The 23,935-nt window shown below is 37.3% G+C and overlaps 1 non-coding gene across 1 annotated transcript; it reads left to right on the top strand.

Annotated features, from left to right (window-relative positions):
* The first annotated feature begins 2,505 nt into the window (after positions 1-2,505).
* LOC131433382 (U5 spliceosomal RNA) lies at positions 2,506-2,623 on the top strand. Its single transcript, XR_009230184.1, has one exon. It is a non-coding gene; the product is annotated as a U5 spliceosomal RNA (small nuclear RNA).
* Positions 2,624-23,935: the final 21,312 nt, after the last annotated feature.

The raw sequence follows: 23,935 nt of genomic DNA, 5'->3' as shown, positions 1-23,935 counted from the left end.
TCAAAATTGCCGTACCGTTGGAAATTTATGTTTGTCTCTAAAATCAACCATCATCCAGAGTAACTTTACCGATAGGGCAGAGCACATGAAGACAAGGGCGACCATACTCCAGCTGCTGAGCTTGGGTTCTGTTTGTACGAGTTGAGAAAAGACGACCGGAAATGAACCGGAAAGTGCACCGCCGGATCGAAATACGTAGCGGCCTGGCGTAGTCTTGTCGATTGAAAGAAACTTTGATTACTATTACTTGCAGTTTCCTCCCGGTTGGCAATCAAACAGAAACACACACGCACACATACGTTACTTACGAGAACGAGAATCGATGATTTATTGACAGTTTGGATTTATTGAATTTATAACGCTTGAATGATTCCAGGAATCTTAGAAATCCAGTATGCTGGCAAATCATAGAACCTATGCTTTTAGGGGAAAACGACCAGAAACTATCACATGCGGCTAAATGAACAAGGCCCTTAGAACCCACATAGCATAAGACTTCTAAGACACAGAGAACAGAGATCCAAACTAGTACAAACTTTTTCAAAAAAGCTGTGTAAAGCATGCAAGTAAAACTCCGTTAAAAATCACCGTTGCGCACGACTTTGCACGCATGAATTACCATTGTACCATTGTGTGAAAGCTCGAACGTAGGAACCCATAAGGGATTACTGGCCTGCTCGAAGCGCCTCTACAAGAGAGTTGCTATTTGGTGATTGCTTTTTAAAACAACCGTTAAATTTCTTACACATATTGAATTCTCTACTTGGATGTCTGTTCTCTGTGTTTAAGCTATCCACGCAACAAAATCTAGCCATAGCTAATAAGCCAGCCACATTATTTCAATACATCAAAATAAAGATGTCGATAACGCAATTTGACTGTGTGTAGACCTTTTGACATACAATTTGCTGCCACACAACTATTGTTTTGAAAACGGAGTCGAAAGAACAATAACAGGGTGAAAAAATGTTGCACAAAAGTATGGAAAATTCGTCAGTATCGCATCATGACTTATCATAATCACTCAAAAAATAAATAAATAAATTACACAAAACCTTTTTCACGAAATAAATTCGAAATAGCGTAAACATTTTTACGAACTAAATTTCATATAACGTAAACTTTTTTTATGAACTACCTCGATTTACGAAAACCCGTTTACTTCGTTTATTATGCAAAACATTTGAATTTACCGGCCGGTTCGGATAGTAAATGGCAAACGACCTTTGTCTTTACTTTCTGACATATCAGAGACTCGGATAACTCGTATCGCTAAGATGCCTAAGTTCGACTCCTCTGGTAGAAGGTAAAAGTTTAGATACGAGAAGCCTTCTGCTTATTTAAATGACCCTTGTCACGTCTCACTTTTCCGCACTTTATTCTTCACATCCTTGCTCTTCCTTGAGTACTATGGCTCTATAATTTCATATTCTTTCTCTTCTTTTAATCTCTAGTTAGTTTGATATCGTTAAAACCCGAAAAAAAGTAAAAAAAATTCTGATCTTATGTACTGTGTTGCAAATGCCTGACCCATCTCACATTACCTGCCACTATCGCTACAGATCAATTGTGAATAATTCACTAAGGCTCTGTTAGCTTACTACGAAAATGCTAAATAGTGCATCACGTTTTTCATTAGACAGTTATAAATGCATTTCAAACGACAAACAAAAGGAAATATATCAATCAGGGAATGATCGATGAAGATTATTCAAGAGACTCAAAATCAACATTTATATCAATATCAATTTGGAAAATGTAACAATGATTGATAATTCTGACAAACTGCCAATTCCATTAAAATTGTAACATCGACCTGAATATTTTCTCATTATTACCACTGACCCCCGAATGTGAAACAAAAAAAAAAACACTCTTTTTAGTGCCTCAATTATACTCATACTCTTCCATCTCCTACATCAAACAGACCAAATTCAGAGTTACCATTTTAATAGATTTTTCAATTCACTTTGCAGCACACATTTTTTAACACATATTGTAATCGAAGGCGAGACATAAAATTGTAAGCTCAGCGGAATATTTATTAATAAGTTTTATCATCTCAGATGATACTTTTTATATTTTGGAAAATAATTGAAGTTGAAAATAGATCATATCCGCAGTGGTGCCACATATGCGGGATAAATGGATATGTATTACGAAATTATCCAAATTTCTCAGAGACAATTTTATTACCTAGCTGGATTTGAAACTAATTTGTTTGCTTTATTAGGTTTCCAAATTCCATTTCCTAGGGAAGTAGAACTGTGAAGATTTTCAGTATTTAAAATAAGGTTCGTTTTTGTCCCAAAAGATTCAATTCACTTTTCCAAGTAATCAATGTGTACGGCTACACTGCGCCGTTCAGCTCACCGTCATCTAGCTCGCACCACGTTCGTTCTGCCTGCTTCGGTAAATACGCTGCTAACGACTCAAACTGCTTATACTCATCACTAGCGCAACATAGCAGTTCAGAATGAAGCGACCAATGAAAAGAAGGGATCGTCACTCTGGTCTCTCTTCAAATGTCGAATAAATCTTTCGCCTTTTACTAAAGATTTCCGTGGAGAGGGACACTCTAATGAGTCTAAAATAAATTTTTGCTATTGCCTATCTACCCTAATATGGTTGATAGGCTCCTAAACTGAAAAAGGCGGCGTTGGGTGTGGGTTCACATTGTAACATGGTTACATTTTTGATACATAACCACTTGAACGAGATTTGTAGCAATAGTCATCTCATTATTCATTGCCGAGGCAACATATTATTTTGCATATTAGTTGGGCTACAATCAACGGGTTGTGTTGTAGTCAGTCGATGCATGTTCGGTTCGGTTGTTAGAAACAATATTACTGGAAAAACGTGTAATACCTCTGTTATTTTCGTATCATCCTTTATGCCAATGAACAGAGATGGCACAGTTACCCTTTTTGCTAACAAAATATGCTAGATTTCACATTATTTTTCAGGTAGAAAAACGGTATCCCCTCTCATATACAATAACTATTAGTTAGAGTGAGATCTGCTATCTCCATTCGAAGCATAGACTCAAAGCAAAGAGATCATATTTACAAGATATCCAGCTCTAACCTTTCTCGAACAAATCATTGGCAACGTCCTTTTTTGCGAACATGGGGCCCTCAGACGAGTCCGCATCGAATCTAGGAGACGTGTACAAAGTTTCATTTACATCAGGATATATAAAGTCGGATGACCTGCCACACATTTCCGTAATTGCTCTTCTAAGCTTTGCATGAGTTGAAGATCAGAAATAACTTAGTTGTTCTAATAAATCGATGAATGGGTGGACCTGAAATTACTATTGAAAAAATGTGTTTTTGATTGATACTCCCTTCGAAAGAATTTTAGCAAAATAAAATATTGTTTTCAACAAATATGAATGGTTGAATTCAACAGAAAGTGTTCATAAATTCAATATTAATTTGGTTGATTTCAATTGATATTAGTTGATTTTAGCAATAATATTTGTTGATTTTGGTATAAGTTTAAGTGATTATAACTAATTAAAAATGTTGAATGTAACTAAAGTCGTGTTTTTGTCAAAAATTATTGACTTACTCATATAGAAAGGCTATGCAAAGACTGTTAAAAATGACTTTTTAACTGAAGCCCGGAGGGCCGAATGTCATACACCATTCGACTTAGCTCGATGAACTAAGCAAGTGTGTGTGTGTGTGTGTGTGTGACAAAAATATGCACTTATTTTTCCCAGAGATGGCTGAACCGATTTTCACAAACAAAGATTCAAATGAAGAGTCTCATAGTCTGCTATTAAATTCCATCCCGATCCAATTTCCGGTTTCGGAGATATAGGATGATATGTATCGAAAAACATGGACAAAATTGAGGGCATATTTATTCAGAGATGACAAAAACGATTTTCATGAACTAAGATTCAAATAAAAGATATTCTAGTCCCATAGCCTTATATTGAATTTCATTTGGATCCGACTTTCGGTTCCACACACGGAACGACCGAAATTAGCTCTGCGCCTAATTCGTATTACTGTTTTTGAATTAGTTGATATTAACAACAAAATTTCCAAAATAACTATAAAATTAGTTAAAATTTAGAATTTACTGTGCTGAAAAAAACTCTTATTTTTAGAGAATGTGTTTAGTTGGCGAATATTCTGGACACAAACCAGCAATATTTCGATCCAACACGAAATTCTCATTGACAACTAATTTCGTTATTAAAATCAGAAACATTGATTCTATTTATCTATCACCGTCATTACTGAAGGACAGTAGTGTCAAAGCAAAACAATCCATTGAAAAGCTAAAAGGGACAGTCTTGTTGAAACTGCTCGCAAATTGTTTAGATGTTTTTCGCATGTGTTACGATATATCCCTATATAAATTTCTAAACCGATATGTAAAAATGACGTAAACTGTTAGTGGAAAGTGTATTTATTCAGAATTCGTGCGCAGTTGAAGCGATTGTGGGTAATAATGTTTTTACGGGAAACAGTGAAGTGAGTTTCGAATGTTGCACTCTAATTGTATACGTCAAATGATGTTTTTTTGTATCTTCTCATTCCGGGCTACGCCGTCCGGTGTACTACTTGTATTCGGTTTTTGTTTTCCGAGTGCTCAAAGTTTTCAGTGAGAGAGTCGATTTCGCGAAGTCGAATGAAGAAAACAGCGATTTAGAAGTAAAATTTTTCAAAAAGAAGTTTATGTTTCGCTTATGTCTTTTTCTCCAATACAACATCGTATTTATACCTGCAAATATAGAAAAGATAACCGCGACTGAAATTTTTTTCGGTAGTAGTGTGCCATCTAGTGGCTAGTAGTCATTACGGTGTTAACGAGTGCCATATAGCTGCTAATTGCAAAAACCAATTCAACCATTTATGTTGGTTGAAAACAACGTTTTATTTCTCTAATTCAACTAAAAAATTAGTTGAATGGATATGAAGCGTGCCTTAGCTAAGAAATGACAGCACGTTTAATTGGTGAATTCAACTAAAAAAAATAGCCAACAAATATTTTATTATTATTAAGAGAATCAGAATTAAAAAATCTAAATTAGCAAAAGTAAGATTTTTTTAGTTGTCTCAAAAAATAACTAACTAAAATCAGAAAATCAACTAATTTTTTCGCCAAAATGCTAATTTCGGTCTTTCCGTGTAGTTACATGGTAATACGTGAAAATTGGAGAAAAAGTGTGCACACTATTTTTTCTGTTACGATTCAAACGATTTTCGCATACTAAGATTAATATGAAAGGTTTTATAATTTCCTGAAATTTTCTTAAACATTTTATATGAATCCGACTTCCGGTTCCAGAACTAAAGCGTGATAAGTGAAAAATTACCAATTTCAATTATATTTTTTCACGGACGATGGTCAAAAACATGTAAAAATCCCATGAAACTGTCTGATAAATTCTTCTAGTTTGTAGAAATTGTTAGTTTGTGGCTATGAAAACTTAATTCAGCATTACTGGTCACCCCTATTCCAGTTCCGGAGGCACCAAAATTGGCGAAGAACAACTCCAAAAATGGAACTCGATTTAATAATAATAATAATAATAATAATAATAATAATAATAATAATAATAATAATAATAATAATAATAATAATAATAATAATAATAATAATAATAATAATAATAATAATAATAATAATAATAATAATAATAATAATAATAATAATAATAATAATAATAATAATAATAATAATAATAATAATAATAATAATAATAATAATAATAATAATAATAAAAATAATAATAATAATAATAATAATAATCCTACTTCATGTTTTATGCTGTTGATTCATGCTGTTTAGCTTGACTTACGTATGCAGAAGTAACAGAAACGTAGGTTCGTTTTATTTTTAAAATTTCATTTAATTGGTTTAATCGAAATAGAGCATGAGATAGTAGTGAGTCTAGGTTTAACTAGGTTCAAAACTGTTCCAATTTGGAGGTCATATTGGCTGCTGACAAACGAACCAACTTCGTCTATTCCGGTCATCTGAATCCGGTTTCGAAAGAATTTGAAATAGTGATTAAAAACTGCACATCACCAAATTTTCTTCAAGATGGCCAAATCGATATTCACAAACTCATGGGTTTAAAGCAAAAGTCTTAAAGTTTCATACGGATTTCCTAAATTTGTTGTGGATACTATTTCCGGATCCGGAACTACAGAGTAAGCAGGATTTGTAGAGTTTGTTAGATTAAGTCCGAACAAATTTTCCTATTTCTATTCAATTAACAGTTATTTTTGCGAAATCCACGATAATATTTAAGATATTATGAGCAATATGAGAAGGGCATCGTAACACCATTAGGTGGATTGAAACAAGTTCTTTTATTTGAACTTATGTCGACAGTTGATTTTGGTAAAAATAATACATATAATATAATATTTCTACTGATATTAACTAAATTAAAAATTGATCCTAAACACCACAATTTAATAATTCGTGTAATTTTGTTCTATTTCATCTGAGTATTAAAAATCAATTATAATTTCTAACAGTACTGATAAAATTTCTCAGTATAAATCTCTAAATTACAAAAAAACATGTTTAAATGAACGCACCTTTCCATAGCTATATATTGCAGAAGGGATTATCATTTGGTTGTATTTATATCGCTTTGGTTTTTGGTAATAATATAGTGAAATATAATATATTATAACATTAGAACAGTCGAAGATACACGACGAAATCAGTCTTGAATATAACCGATCTTGCAGACTACCTATTTCGTCGTCAAATGTCCAATTTTTATTTGGTTATAACAGCCAACATTAGATTCTGCCATCTGCAGCTGTCACCGAAAAGTTGTTCATACTGTAATGACTACTAGCCACTAGATGGCACACTACTGTTCGAAAAAATTCCATTTGTCGATTGTCCTTACTATTTTATTTATTTACTACACGGAAAAGACATTAATAAAAATGAAACTCAGGCAGTCTACTACCAATGTAACTATTTTAATTCAAAATCACTATTTTCTACATTCAATTGTGTGACAGTGACTCTCTCACTGAAAACATTTTGCACTCCAAAAGCAAAAACCAATATTTTTCAATGGAAACCGCCATAAGAGTTTACGGCATTTTTAGATATCGGTTTGGAAATTTTAATATGGATACATCGTAACACATGTGAAAAACATCAAAACAATTCGCAAGCAGTTTCAACAAGACTATCCTTTTTAATTTTTTAATAGATTGTTTTGATTTGACACTTCTTGACTAATAAACTTAATAAAACCAATTTCATTTTTGCTTTCTTTGTGCTGCATTTAAGCCGCTATGGTGACAATTTGACAGCGTCAACTTTTATGATCACAACCCCAAAATTAGTTGGTAATGACAATTTCGTATTGGATTGAAAGTTTGATGGTTTATGTCCAAAATATTTGCCAACTAATCGCATTTACTAAAGACAAAAGCTTTTTTCAGCAAAGTGAATTTTGAATTTTAGCTAATTTATTAGTTATTTTGGCATTTTGTTGTTAAAAACAATTAATTTAAAAACAGTAAAACGAATCAGGCGCAGAGCTAACCAACTAACAAGATCTGCCAACTAGATGAATTCAGCAGCAATTTTTATGAAAATGTGCACTTCGTTTCGCCATCGCTATGAAAAAATACTCATGAAATTGAAAATTTTTACTAATCGTACTGTAATACCGGAACCGGAAGTCGTATCTGGATCAACTCTTCGGGGACTTTTCAAAGAATTTCAAGGCCTTTTATTTGCTCCTTAGTTTGAGAAAATCGGCTAAAAATATTCCGAGAAAATTGAGATCGCATTTTATCATAAGTATTCTTATATTTCCTTGTAATTCCGAAACCGGAGGTCGGATTCAAATGAAACTCAAGAAAATTGTGTGAGGCCATAAGACCTTTCATTTGAATCTAAGTTTGTGAAAATCGGTTCAACCATCTCTGAGAAAATTAAGTGACATTATTTGTCACATACATACATACATACACACACATACATACACACACATACATACATACACATACACACATAGATATTTTGATTTTTTTCTATTATCTACAGGGACCGGCACTCGAAGTGTAACCAACTTCAGAACGCTCGCGCAGCTGTTGCACGGGCATCAGCTCTCTAGAAATTTGCTAAATGACAGTTCGGAGTTGTATTGTTTACAAACGCAAGAAAGCATTTTGCCAAAAGTGAACGCGAAAAAAAAATTTTGACTTGAGAGAGCGAAGGAGTTGCTTCGTTTGGCCGAAAGCGGTCAATTTCCGAACATTGTATTTTCTGACGAGAAAATTTTTCCAATTGAGGAATTCGTAAACTCTCAAAACGATAGGGTTTACTTGACCGACCGTTCATACGAGAATTTGAGTCATCGATTGGCCACCAGGAGGCAGCACCCGCAACAGATAATGGTTTGGGCCGCTGTAACCGCAGATGGGCGCTCTGAAATCGTTTTCATCGAGCCTGGCGTCAAGGTAAATGCGACATATTATCGGGAAAGTATTCTGGAGGTTGCTTTGAAGCCGTGGGCAGACTAACATTTCGGTGGCAGACCATGGACGTTTCAGCAGGACTCGGCACCGTCTCACAAAGCTCGAGTGAACCAAGAATGGCTGAAAAACAACGTTCCGAACTTCATCACGTCCACACAATGGCTCTCGAATTCACCAGATGCGAATCCAATGGATTATTCTCTTTGGGCCATTTTGGAGAGCAAAGTCCGAACTAAAAGATACACCAGTCTCGAGGCGCTGAAAAAAGTTATTGTCCGCGAGTGGGCCAAAATACCTGCAAGTCACATTCGGCAACTTGCGATTCGTTTTTTGACCGTCTCAAAGCCATAGTCAAGGCAAAAGGTGGTCATATCGAGCAAAAGTGAATTGATTCTGAATTTTGTATTATTTTTACACATTTTGTACTTTGAATTAAGTAAAAGTAATTTTCCAAACTGAATTTATGGCCTTTTTAATTGGTTACACTTCGAGTGCCGAACCCTGTATTTGACAACACTGTTTTTGATAGATCGCGTTTGAATCGTGTCTAGTTTCATTGTCGAACTTGTTCAGTATTGTCTATAATTTAATCATGAATCGACTTACGAATGAACAACGCTTGCAAATTATTGAATTTTACTATCAAAATTTATACCCGTTTAAGAGAGAGTGATTATCGAGAAATTGTGTCCAGCGACGAAACTCATTTCTGGTTGAACGGATATGCCAACAAGCAAAATTGACGCATCTGAGGCGAAGAAGCTTTGCAAGAGCTACCAATGTATCCCAAAAAAGTCACTGTTTGGTGTGGATTTTGGGCCGATGGCATCATTGGACCGTACTTCTCAAAGGCGACGATGAGCGGAACGTTACTGTGAATAACGAGCGCTTGTGGTTTCAACAAGCCAGTGCCACATCCCACAGGGCACACGAAACAATGACCAAATTAAAAGTCGCTTCCGGTGAACAGATTATCATACGTTTTGGGTTTGTCAATTGGCCTTCTAGATTTTATGATTTTTTTGATTGTGTTGTTGATTTGACAAGTTAAGATCATAGGTGAACGTGTGATTTAACGCCTTTGGACTATTTCTTGTTGGGCCGTGTTAAGGCTCAACATATCATCAATGTTCTCAAAATTTTTGATAATTTTGGAAAATCAAATCTCATACCTTTCCAAAAATCCCCCCTTAAGAATAGTATAAGTGACGTAAGCGACATAACGCGTTGTTTTCTCACCGCTCAATTTTCTCAGAGATGGCTTCGCCAATTTCTACAAGTTTAAGATCGTTTGAAAGCTACTATTGGATTTTGGATGAAGCTCGACAATCAAATGGTTGTCACTTCCGGTTCGGAAGGTATAGCAGTATAAGTTAGGTAACCTACTAGCCGCACATTTTTCATCGGCTGAATTTTTTCGAATATGACTCAACGAATTTTGATTAACTTATTCTAAAACTAACAATGTCAATCGAATTTGGAAGGATTGCGGTAAACGTTTTTGGATAAAAAAAAGTAATTTTATAAGTGACGAAACCACCAAATTGAAATGTTTTTCAATGAACGAAATTTTTCCAAGATGAATGAATCGATTTCGAAAAATTTAGACTCGTTTGAAAGCTACTATAAGGTCATTTGAAAAATTTACAATAATAATGGCCGAGGATAGAATCTTACAAATGTTTTAATGTTTAAATAGTAACATAAAATTGATTAAATTTTGTATGAAACTGGTTTAGAGAGTAATGTTTGCATGTGCTAAATTACGTCACAATATCTCAAGCAGTTATCGACATGTTGTTGGTAAATCCGGGCCTGTCTCACAAGCGGATTGCGAAACAGTTGGGACTCGACAAATCGACCATGTTCCGTGTGGTAAAATCGTTCAAGCAGACAACTAAACGAACTAATCACAGAATACGGTGGTCGAATCCAGGGGCGAAACATTTTTCGGGGGTGACAAAGAAATCTTGGATGGGACCCTTCGCCCTCAGATAGGGCCGGCACATTTTGTCGGTGGAGATGTGGAGGGCCTTTTTTGGTTACTGAACTGATGTCCATACAAAGTAATGGAGAGCCCCGGACGCCAATTATGCTTGGTACGCAACTAGACGAGATACATACATTTATGTGATCGCCTAGCGCATCCCTGGGCAAGAGCTCCGCTAGAATATTTCGGATAAGTTCCAAAAGAAAAAGGTCGACAAACTTTCCGAGGAGTACCTGGTGTGTCAGGCAATCTGTGGATGTAGTAAAATCAGCCTGCCGTAAATAACGGTCTACACCATCAACGGTCAAATATATGCCTTCAAAAGTTACTGTTACCCTTTCTCGGGTCCCACGATGATGACACTCTGTTTTGACTGGTTCGGGCATCGTACGAATTTGAAGAAAAAGTCGATTAAAGTGTGTAAGATAGATGACGCAGGTGCCGCACAGGGTAACGTAAATTCCAAGGTGCAGGCATTTATCCTAGGAAAGCAGGTTGAATAAACCAACTTTACAAAAACGTAGCTAATATGTGTTAATCAATTCCCTGAGAGTTTCAAAACCATCCAACATAAAATGAATGTTTGATGATTATTTTTGTCTCTTGCATTTTTTTCGATACAGTCTCTAGCACAAATATTAGCTTTCTAGACAACTCGTGTATTGTTTAAACCTTTATAAATCCGGACCAGTTATGGTTGCAGAATGCTTTCTAGGAGCAAAATGGTTGAGAATATTACACGTTTTTTTTGCAGTCGGCGTTGAACAGTCGTTTTCACTGCACACGAATAGCTCTTGGATCCTGAAAATTTGCTAGCTACCAAGAGTTGCTTAAATTTTAACAGTCCACCTAAAACACTAGCCGTGGTTTTGAAGACTAATTGTTAATTGACCTATATTTTTAAGTTTATTGGCCGAAAGAATTAAAATTCCTGCTAATCAGTTTTTTTTTTTCAAGTCTATCAATAAAACATAATATATATAAAAGTTACTGGCCAAAAAATTTGTCGTGCTTAGACGTGAATACATCTTACTTTACTGTGAGGCGCCTTTTCAAAATTTACACTTTAAGAGAGAGCAGAGCTGCAAATTGTCAGTCATGTCAAGTGACCTTGACAGACTGAATAAAATCATCGTCAACTGTAATCAGTACGGTCAAAGTGTCTGTCAAATGAGATACTCGATAGTTCAATGACCAAGTAGAAGTATACTCAGTCAAATACTGGTGACGCATTTTGTTCTCTCTCTCATTCTCCTATTCCCTGTTGAAGTAACAAAATTCTATGAGAGTACTAACTTAACATAAATTGATAAAGTTCATTGTTCTAGGCAAAAAGTCATCGGACTTCGGAGTTTATTGGTGTAAATGAATTTAATTCAATGTTTATGCTGCTTGATTAATATTTAGTCACATCGTAATCAAGCAGTGACAGGATAAATGAAGATAATATCAATCGCATCGGCAATCAATGAGCGTCCTGGTGAGTATAATATCAAGAGAATTTAAGTTATGACAGTTCGGCTCTCAGATACTCAATATATGATGATTGGTAGAGCCTGGTTGGCAGCAGTCCAGTGACACAAACTTTCCAATCTTCGTCGTGCAAAGTTGCTAGTTGATAGTGAATGTCATTCAGCTCTGTGAGAGAGTAAATGTCACGCAGCTCTGTGAGAGAGTGACAAGTTTTGGTGGTGAATATCTCTTGTTGTATTTAAAGTATCAACATAATTTTTTCTATATGCCATATTTCGGTCTTTCGTGTGCACTCAATCAGTGTCCTAATTATAATACTAAATCTACTGATGTTGTAGAAATGCAACACTGAATTCAAATTTTCGAACCAAAGAACTTTTTCTCCACTTGCAAAATGATTTGCTGCACGAGCATTTCGAATTTTATTTTATTATATTGCACATAAATCCAAAGCATTTTTAGTAATAATTAAAATCAGTTCATTATTCTCATTCTTCCGATTCGTGATGAATTCATATCTTGTTTTGTATACATTCAAATGAAAATGGGGTTTAATTTTCATTTTAAATTGCTGCAATCATTCTTGGACAATTGATGGCGTTCGGAAAGAACACATTTGTAGATCTAGTTTGTAATGAGACAATCATTAATCAATAATAATTGTTATTTGAAATGACCAGCACAGAAAACAATAGCTGCAATATCGCAATTTTATGATCTCGGGGTTCTTCGTGTGTGAATCCAATTCTATCGGCTAGTGTATTCAATCGTCGCCCCACAGAAGAGTGGCACTCATTTTCTACGGAAACCGTAAATTGATGCAGGTATTGCCACTTATTTGCAGCTATCCGTCGTAGATACTACAATGACTCTGCCGTCCACCATCTCCAGCACTCGATACACTGCAGCAGGCAGCACCCCCCTTCAGTCTTTCTAGAGGATAACAAACAACTTCACCTGCAGCACTCGAAGCTGTGTGTGTGTTTGTGTGTCATTCATAGCGTCGCTTGTCTGTGTCTGGCTGTAGCTAGTGATTGAGTTCCCGTCTAGCGTTTAGCTTGGCTCAACAGAGCAAACACCTTTTGCACCATCACCGAACCCATCGGGGGTGAAACATCCTTGGCAGCAGCTCACAGCTTCCGTAAGTAAGCGTTCGGAATCGTTTTACCGGCAACTCAGTAAACGTGCCACTTCTCTAAGCTCCACAAGAAAAAGCTGCGGTCTGTGCACCGTCATCCGTAGAATCCGTATCGCGTTGCAATTTATTGAGGTGCCAGACTGCGCTGGAACACTATTCATATTTATAGAAATCCGTTCCGATAGCTTTCCACGCACAGTGAGTATGGCGTTGTGTGGGTTCAAGAACACAATAAATTCGAAGGTTAGTGTCAGGCGTATCGTTGATATTGATAGGGTAAAAGTGAAAGGGTTGGACGGTCGACACTGTCAACGCACTTCGTTGAACTCAGCATATCATCGTCGATCAATATTTTCACTTTACTTTCTGTTGCAATTTTGTTAGAATAGAAATTTCAAATTTATCATAATGTTGATTTTTTGGTCTAGATCAGAGATTCCCAAAGTGGTCCCTACAGCCCACAGCTCTGTCTCATTTTTAGTGGGTAGTAAACTCAAAATTGACAACAGTTGAGTTGCAAATAGTGGGTTTCGCCAGTTAAAAAAAATCATTTCCAAAACTGAAGTCCAGGTCTATGATCAGAATTCAGATCACGGAAATCTACACGGAACGACCGAAATTAGCTCTGCGCCTAATTCGTATTACTGTTTTTGAATTAGTTGATTTTAACAACAAAATTTCCAAAATAACTATAAAATTAGTTAAAATTGAGAATTTACTTTGCTGAAAAAAAACTCTTATTTTTAGAGAATGTGTTTAGTTGGCGAATATTCTGGACACAAACCAGCAATATTTCAATCCAACACGATATTCTCATTGATAACTAATTTTGTTTTAAAAATAAAAAAAAATTTGTTTTTACAGGGTCCGGCACTCAAAGTGTAACCAATTAATAAGGCCATAAATTCAGTTTGGAAAATTACTTTTACTCAATTCAAAGTACAAAATGTGTAAAAATAATACAAAATTCAGAATCAATTCACTTTTGCTCGATATGACCACCTTTTGCCTTGACTATGGCCTTGAGACGGTCAAAAAACGAATCGCAAGCTGCCGAATGTGACTTGCAGGTTTTCAGCGCCTCGAGACTGGTGTATCTTTTAGTTCGGACTTTGCTCTCCAAAATGGCCCAAAGAGAATAATCCATTGGATTCGCATCTGGTGAATTCGAGAGCCATTGTGTGGACGTGATGTAGTTCGGAACGTTGTTTTTCAGCCATTCTTGGTTCACTCGAGCTTTGTGAGACGGTGCCGAGTCCTGCTGAAACGTCCATGGTCTGCCACCGAAATGTTAGTCTGCCCACGGCTTCAAAGCAACCTCCAAAATACTTTCCCGATAATATGTCGCATTTACCTTGACTCCAGGCTCGATGAAAACGATTGGAGAGCGCCCACCTGCGGTTACAGCGGCCCAAACCATTATCTGTTGCGGGTGCTGCCTCCTGGTGGCCAATCGATGACTCAAATTCTCGTATGAACGGTCGGTCAAGTAAACCCTATCGTTTTGAGAGTTTACGAATTGCTCAATTGGAAAAATTTTCTCGTCAGAAAATACAATGTTCGGAAATTGACCGTTTTCGGCCAAACGAAGCAACTCCTTCGCTCTCTCAAGTCAAGATTTTTTTTTCGCGTTCACTTTTGGCAAAATGCTTTCTTGCGCTTGTAAACAATACAACTCCGAACTGTCATTTAGCAAATTTCTAGACAGCTGATGCACGTGCGTCAGCTGCGCGAGCGGTCTGAAGTTGGTTACACTTAGAGTGGCGGACCCTGTATTTATCTATCACCATTATTACACCATCGTATTTATACCTGCCAATATAGAAAAGACAACCGCGACTGAAATTTTTTTCGGTAGTAGTGTGCCATCTAGTGGCTAGTAGTCATTACGGTGTTAGCGTTATTTCGGTGACAGAGCGCCATATAGCTGCAAATGGCAGAAACCAATGCAACCATTTATGTTGGTTGAAAACAACGTTTTATTTCTCTAATTCAACTAAAAAATTAGTTGAATGGATATGAAGTGTGCCTTAGCTAAGAAATGACAATTGGTGAATTCAACTAAAAAATTAGACATTTCAACAAAGATTTTATTATTATCAAGGGAATTAGAATTAAAAAATCTAAATTAGCAAAAGTAAGATTTTTTTAGTTGTCTCAAAAAATAACTAACTAAAATCAAAAAATCAACTAATTTTTTCGCCAAAATGCTGATATCGGTCTTTCCGTGTATGAATACCTATCAGAAGTTCAAGTCTAGAACACAGGTACAAAATTCATGCCAAGAATTCGGATCCCGATTTCCGCTCAGGAATTCAGGTCCATGTTCTGAAACTAGGTCCAGAATTCAGGTGAAGAGTCAAGGAGCAGGATCTAGTATCAGGTTCCAAAACTCAGTTAGGAGGTCCGGTCCTGAATCCAAATCTGGGATCAGGATTCTGGCCCAGAAACATAGTCCAAGTCCAGGTTGCGAATTATTTTCCAGAATACAGATCAAGAATCCAGGTTCAGCTAAAAACTCTATCAAGAATTCTGGTCCAGAATCGATGTCCCGAATTATGGTTCACAATTCAGATTTGGCACTCAAATCTCAATTTCATATTCAGAGGTTAAAATACAGATCCAAGGGCGGAATGTTTATCCAGAATGCATGTACAGAACTCAGATCTAGAATTAAAGTCCTTAATCATGCTACAACATTTGGACCCAAAATCCAAGTTCAGAGTTCTGTTCCTGAATCCAGGTTCAGGTTCAGAATCCAAAATTAGGCTCAAGTTCCTGGTTGTTTCGATTTTGATACATGTCAAATTATCAGAGTAGAAAATCTTGTTTAGAATCCTGAGTCCATGTCCAGAATTCTAATCTACGTCAGTAGTTCAAGTCAAGAAAATAGCTTCAGTTCAAATCCATGCTCAGAACCCAAGTGCAGAATTCTGCTTCAGACTCAGAATTTTTCTGTCAGAATTTTGGTTCAAAATCCATGTCCAGATTCAGTATTAAGATCCAGAAATGTCGTCGGGCCCTGGGGTTCAGAATCCTGTTCTAGGTTTAGAATCTTTGTCAATAAGTCAGGTCCAAGTTTAGAATTGTGGAATCCTAGAGAACTCAGGTCCAGAATCCAGTTCAAATTCACAGTCCAAGGCAAAATACTGGTCAAGAATCACGTCCACAGTCTAGGTTCAAAGTTTAATTTCAGATGCTCTGTAACAAGTAAAACAGAATTCTGGTCCAGAGTCCAAGTCCAAGCCTAGGTTAAGGTCTCTGTCAGAAGTTCAAGTTCACAATCTCGGTCCAGGTCTAGAATCCAGATCCATGTTTCGATTCCAAGTACTGCTGAATTCTGTTTCAAGTTCTTCCATATCCGGTTAAAGAATCTCAGTCCAGAATCCAGGTTCAGATTCAATATTCTGATCCAGAAACCTTGTTCGATAACCAGATCCAGTTTTCAGGACCAGAATACAGATCTACATATCGTTTAATTATTATTGAGTGAAAGGACTGGCGAGTTTTCCTAACAATCATAGAACCAAATACTGACAAAAATAATACACAAAATCATTCACATCTTTTCCCCAAAACATAATTTGTGTTTTTAATTTTTCTTTTCAGTGATGGTATAAAATTTTTAACACATTTTACCCAATATTTCCGGATCCGGACATTTTCCGGGCCTCGGTTCAAAAGTCGGTTTTCACAGTGAATGCATATCCTTTCTATATGAGAAAGGCAAAAAGAAAAGAAAACGAAATACAAAAACTGAAATTATTTAAGCCACCTTCTATAAAGTCGAGTGCAAAAAATCGATGGACACATACACACACCCACCTAAATACACACACACTTCCTGAGATTCAGTATAACGACCATCCAAAACTTTTTCATTAATCAGACATCTCACGGGTTTTCACGGTCTGGACGTTGTTCACGGATTTCCTCTCCCATTTTTGTAATGATAAGATGCTAAATCCTACCAAAAAATAACGGTAGATTGTCTGGTCGCGACGTAAATTCGATAAATTTTCGGTTTCCTAAATCTCAATATTTAAATTCTTAAACCCGAACCCGACTCATACCCAGTATCTCCATATACAGCTTCCGCGATAGTATTCTGGCTAACTTGTTTTGCTTACAATTAGTGGAGTGGAGTTACCACCTTTTTAGTCCGCTTCACTTTTTAGCTCGGTGCACCATTAAATACGACTCCCCCAGATACTTTTCGATACTCTACAGTTTTTTTTATTTTCTCACGAACCAGTGTCGTTGTTTGTCGAGAAGTGTTCTTTAAACACTTTCTTTACTCTGATGAAAGTTACCTCGGCCACATTCAACGATTTCGTCCATTTTATGAGCGAGTAGCAATGTGCAAGCATCATTTTATTGAGTGCTTTTGCTTCAGAGCCATTTTTACAACTAAAGAACAAATTCTTAAATTAAACATGTGTATATACAACAAAAACGCACACTCGATTTTCTCGGATATGGTCATACCGATTTTCACAAACTTAGGTTCAAATGAAAGGTCTATCGGATCCATACGCTGGTATTGATTTTTATCCGAATTGAACTCCTGACTTTAGAGTAACGGGGTAAAATGTGCAACGAGTATGAATAAAAAGTGGGCTCGATATCCTCAGAGACCACATAGCCAGTTTTGCTCAACTCATATTCAAATGAAAAGCTATATAGTCCCATAGCCTGGTACTAAATTTCATCCTAATCCGACTTCCGGTTAGGGAGTAACGGGGTAAAATGTGCTAAAAAATATTAAAGGTGCTCTCGATTTTCTCAAAAAACACCCTTCAACCAATTTTCACAAGCAATCCCAAAGAATACTATTGAATTTCATCCGGTTCCGGAATTGTAGTCTGATAAATAAATTCCAATTTCTAGAGCGAGGTTGCTTATTGCTTCACATCGTACCGGTTCATTCTCAATTTTGAATTGTGTTGAGTTATTCTCATGCGTAAATATGTGTTCATGATAAAAATTAATTCGATCTGCTTAGAAAATTTAGATTAAAATCTGGCATGATCTGGCTTTATAACATTTATAATGACAATAAGTGGCATGGTAGAAATTCAAACACAAAGCATGTTCCATGAAGCTGTCTCAAAATTATTACAACTATTTACTTGAATCAGCAGAAGTAACAGGAGCGCAGGAACTCGCTTATCTGGTATGATGTAGCGAACGAAAAATAATCGCTTAGAAGTTTTACATTCTACACAAATTTTTTGTTCTTATTCAAGATTCAAATAAAAGTTTTTTGAACAGGCGCATATCCAGAAAAAACATTTGGAAGTGGTTGTGGTTGATATAGGGGAAACCGAGGCTAAATCGGACACTTTTTAGAAATTAAAAAAAAACATCCATTAAAACTGGGTGTTTACCCAAGTCATCTCTACCGCGTCATCTCTACGCGCATTTACAAAATCAATTCATGCATCGAATTAATTAACCAAAGCTGTCTTGTCATACTTTTTTTACCATTTTTTCAATTGTTATAGTCGAAAAAAGACAAATCCAACAAAAAATATGCTACAATCGCGGTTTTCACAAATATCAGGTGTACAACTTTGCTTCCGCCGTTTTCCGATAGGTGGCTGTAGCGGCTGAGGCTGGTCAAAATACATACATGAAAATGCCTTTAAAGTGAGTGTGTACAGTGCCTAACGAATTGTCATGGCCGTTTCAGTGACAGTGGTTCTTGTTTTCGTATTATTCACGCTCGAAAATGTCTGTTTATGTGCCCAATTCTCGCCATTTGCGGGAAGTTTTACTTTTTTGTTACAATTCGAAAAAATGCAGCTGAAGCGCATCGAATGCTCTCAGAAACTTTCGGTGAAGCTGCTCTGAGTAAAAGAACGTGTCGGGAGTCGTTTCAACGTTTTAAAAATAGCGATTCCGATGTCGAAGACAAACATGGTGGTGGAAGATTCGTGCCAAACCCAAGAAGAGCTTGCCGAATCGTTGGGAGTGAGTCAGCAAGCCATTTCAAAACGTCTCAAGGCCCTGGGTATGATTCAGAAAGAAGGAAACTGGGTGCCGTATGAGTTGAAACCGAGGGACATCGAGCGCCGACTATTTGTATGTGAGCAACTGCTTCAAAGACAAAATCGTAAGGGGTTTTTACATCGAATCGTAACCGGTGGTTCGATACGATAATCCTAAACGCAGAAAATCATGGGGAAAGCCAGGGCATGCTACTTCGTCGAAGGCAAAAAAAAAATTTGGCATAATTAATATACAATCAAACTTAACAGTTCGGCTGAAAAGTTCGTATCGTTTAATAGAAACACACATTTTTTTGCCAAAATTCGTTTTTATTATTCAACATAATTGCCATCAGAGGCGATACAGCGATTATACCGATCTTCCAACTTATCGATACCATTTTTGTAGTACGATTTGTCCTTTGCCTCAAAATAGGACTCAGTTAAGCGATTACCTCTTCATTGCTTCTAAATTTTTTACCAGCGAGCACTCTCTTGAGGTCTGAGAACAGGAAAAAGACACTGGGGGCCAAATCTGTAGAACACGGTGGATGAGGGAGCAATTCGAAGCCCAATTCGTTCAATTTCAGCATGGTTTTCATCGACTTGTGACACGGTGCATTGTCTTGATGAAACAAAACTTTTTTCTTCTTCAAATGAGGCCGTTTTTTTTAAATTTCGTCCTTCAAACGCTCTAATAACGCAATATAATAGTCACTGTTGATGATTTTTCCCTTTTCAAGGTAGTCGATGAAAATTATACCATGCGAATCCCAAAACACAGACGCCATAACCTTACCGGCCGATTGTTGAGTCTTTCCACACTTTGGGTTCGGTTCATCGCGTGCAGTTCACTCAGCTGACTGTCGATTGGACTCCGGAGTGAAGTGATGGAGCCAAGTTTCGTCTATTGTTATATATCGACGAAAAAAATCGGTTTTATTCCGATATAACAGCTCCAAACACTGCTCAGAATCATCAATTTGTTGTTATTTTTGATCGATTGTGAGCTCACGCGGCACCCATTTTGCACAAAGCTTTCTCATATCCAAATATTCGTGAATAATATGTCCAAAGCGTTCCTTTGATATCTTTAGGGTGTCAGCTATCTCGATCAACTTCACTTTACGGTTATTGAAAATCATTTTGTGGATTTTTTTCACGTTTTTATTGGTAACAGCCTCTTTTGGACGTCCACTGCGTTCATCGTCTTCGGTGCTCATATGACCAGTACGAAATTTTGCAAACCACTTACGAATTGTTGCTTCGCCCGGTGCAGAGTCTAGATAACACTCATCAAGCCATTTTTTGGTACCGGCGGCACTTTTTTTCATCAAAAAGTAGTGTTTCATCAACACACGAAATTCCTTTTTTTCCATTTTTTTCACAATAACAAAAGTAGCTTCACTCAAAATGCAATATCTCACAAACTAATAATCAGATAGCTGTCGAATTTATACACGTATCTTTTGAAGGTTGGTACTAACTGAAAATGGTATGAATTTAATTCTAGTGGCGCCCTCTCATAGAAACGATAAGAACTTTTCAGCCGATTGTTAATTTAGTTCAACAAATTTGGATTCATAGCCTATTTAATAGCACTGTCATGTCCACATCTTCAGCAACTTCGACCAGAGTATACTACAGATCAGTGACAAACCGTCCCCAACAGGGCTTAGTTCACAGAAAAAGGTTTGGTATTTAATTTCCTCTCAGCATTGGGATGACACGTTGTTAAATGTTGGGGATTAGATTTCACCGGTTCCCCAAACCGTTGCTTCAGATGTAACATTGTGTGCTATGCGGAACTCACGTAGCCTTGCACATTAGTTACCTGCACAGTGCACCAGGTTCGGCAGAAACAACATTCGTTTCCGTTGACACTCTCCGACAGAGGACCGGGAGTGTATCGAAATTACTTCGGGCGACAGCAGGCGAAACACCTTAACTGACACGAAGCGTTCGAAGCTCCTAGGTACCGGCACTGTCCTGCCACATTTGATGGGAAAAGGCTGCTACACTCGTGTCGGATACATACTCGTTCTGCCGGTTTCTCGAACCTGGCATGTCATAACGAAGTTTACGACAGAGTGTCGGACCCATTTGTCTACCGTTGTCCTCGCTGGCCAGTATGTGCGAACGCTTCGTTCCGCAAAGCAAAACAAAAGGTGGAAAATTTGACGGTTCAGTATTAACAATGTACATGAATGACAACAGCCTCCGGTAAGACTTGTTTTGTTTTAATACGACGAATTTTTTTGCTAGCACGAATAGCATTGAGGTGTATTAAACATAGTTGAAGCGTACCGAGCAAATGTGTAATGCCAAGGGTGAGTCAATATGATCAGGCTTTCAGCACTGGCCAAGTAGTGGTCCTTTAATTCAACAGCTGATGGCAAAATCTTTAAAAGAATTCTCAAATGAATAAATTATCGCTCAATACCACCGCTTTAACTGTCTTCAATGTCTCGCCAACATTGATTTCGACAGTAAACTCTCTCATTTGAACCCAAGCTTTTTTCCGTTACTGCATATCTCCCGGTTCTCGTGTGCCAGTGTTCATTAAATGCTCACTCCCGGAACCGAACCCGTTTTGTTCATTATTTCCACATCTGAAATAACAGTTCCGGTTCCGTCTTGCGTCGTAAAACGTGATTAGCATGAAATGAGATGCATGAGCACACCAACCGGAGGAAGCTTCCAAGAATGTTCCCGACAGACACGGAAACCGTCCAACCCGAAGCTGCATCGCACAGTGTGAATAAGCTGCAAGGATTAGAAACTCACTGCTAATGGATCGTCCCTTTCCCATCGTCATCGTCATCGTCATGCATGCAAACTGGGTACCACCAAACAGCCAGCGCCGAATGGGGTCAGAAGAGAGAAAAAAATTAACCACACGTATGTGGGCGTATGGAACTCATTGTTGTTGGCCGGCGTTACCCAGACAGGTCCCAGTTGGGTTGTGAATATTTGATTTCATGGACGTGCTAATAATTTAATTTTACAATTTATTCGTTTACGAGGGTGCTCTCGAATTGTGAAATATGGATTTCCCCGGTTCCAACCAGGGCCGGTCTCTTCCACAGCACTGCATGCCGAGGGCCAAAAATGGAACCACAACAAGCTGGCATGCACCCCGGACCCGAACGAAAACACATACACACACAGCTGGTAGCTTTAATCCAGATAAAAATCCCTCCCACTTTGAGCCAGCTATCAAAGTGAGAAAATCAGTGTCGGTTTGCCTTCATCCAGTTTCAAGCAGTGTCGGGATGCGGGACCAGAACCCAGATTCAATAATCATAACTTTTCATTAATTTTTACACCCACTTCGGTAACTCGTTTTACTGGTGAATTTTGTCGGCATCGTTTTTTTTTCTTCCTCAGCTCGCCAACATCCATTTATGTTTTATATTATTACCGGGTCATAAAGGCGAATCGGATGGTTAGTAGGATTAGAGTGGGTGAGCTGAGAGGATGTGTGTGAAATTGTATCCGAGAATGCGGATCCGGGGAGATAAGAAAAAGGTCCCGACCATCGGAAAAAGGTAACAATTTTCATAGACTGAGTTCTAAGCTTCAAGTACGCCATATACTGACAAACTAGGAAGAATTTGTATGCTGAGATGTGGAACATATTCCATTTACTTTTTCAACAAAGCGCATAGAAAACGATATACGATCTGTCAAAAATTCATTATATTCGATACAATTGTTCTAAATCGAAAAATATTGGACCTGTTCTGCCTTTTTTTTTTTACAAGGTGAAATGCATTTACGCACGGAGTGTGGGACTCTCCACAGGACTACCCAACTGTTGATAGGAACTACCCACTAAAACACCTTGGATCTCCAACCCTACCTCCCCGGCACCACCGCTAGGTATTACTTCGGGGGACCTGTTCTGCCTTTCTCGATCCAACGGTAATAGAGCTGCTGGACCGGCTTTTGATCGGACACCCCTGGTGTTGTATACCATTCGACTCAGCTCGACGAAATCGAGGAATTTCAGTGTACGTGTGCAGTTTTCTCGGAGATGGCTGAACCGGTTTCAACAAGCTTAGGATTATTTGAAAGTTATCCTTGGAATATGAATCCTGTTCGAAGATCAGTTGGCTGCAATTTCGGGGATATAATAGTTAAAGTGACGTATCCGACAAAATGAATATTTTTCTCTCTGCATAATTTTTTCGGTGATGAATGAACCGATTTTTACAAACTTAGGTTTGTTTTAAAGCTACTATTAGATAGTAAATAAAGCTCGACGATCCAATAGCTGTCACTTCTGGTTTTGGAGCTAAAATAGTATAAGTGACATAACCGACAAAATGTTTTTTTTTCTTTTATCGTTTGAATTTTTCATAAATGGCTCAACTAATGCATACAAGCTCGTTTGGAAATTATTTTTTGTTTGCTGATTAAGTTTAAAGATCAAATGGCTCTCCCTGTTGGTTCCGGTTTCATGGTAAACATGACGTAACCGACAATACGCAATTTTTATTCTTCGGTCAGTTTTCTCGGAGATGGACAAATAGATTTTCACAAGCTTTTGCTCATGTCTGTACCAGTCTTAGACTGTAAATCAGGTTAAAAGTTCAATTGGCCGTTAGTTTTGGTTTCAGAGGTATAATGGTATAAGTGACGTAACCGACATAACGCAATTTATTCCCGCAACTCAATTTACTCTCGTATTGGATCTTAGATCAAGTTTAAAGATCATTCTGCTGGTACATTCGATTGGGGAGACATAGAAATGACGCGATAAAAAAAGCACTTGTTTTTCTACTCGTTCAATTTTCCATTGATCAAGTTTTAAGATCTAATTGTTGACAATTCTCAT

The sequence above is a fragment of the Malaya genurostris genome, chromosome 2 (genome assembly GCF_030247185.1).
Source record: "Malaya genurostris strain Urasoe2022 chromosome 2, Malgen_1.1, whole genome shotgun sequence".
Classification (NCBI taxonomy): domain Eukaryota; kingdom Metazoa; phylum Arthropoda; class Insecta; order Diptera; family Culicidae; genus Malaya; species Malaya genurostris.
This window is presented reverse-complemented; position numbering and strand designations above follow the sequence as displayed.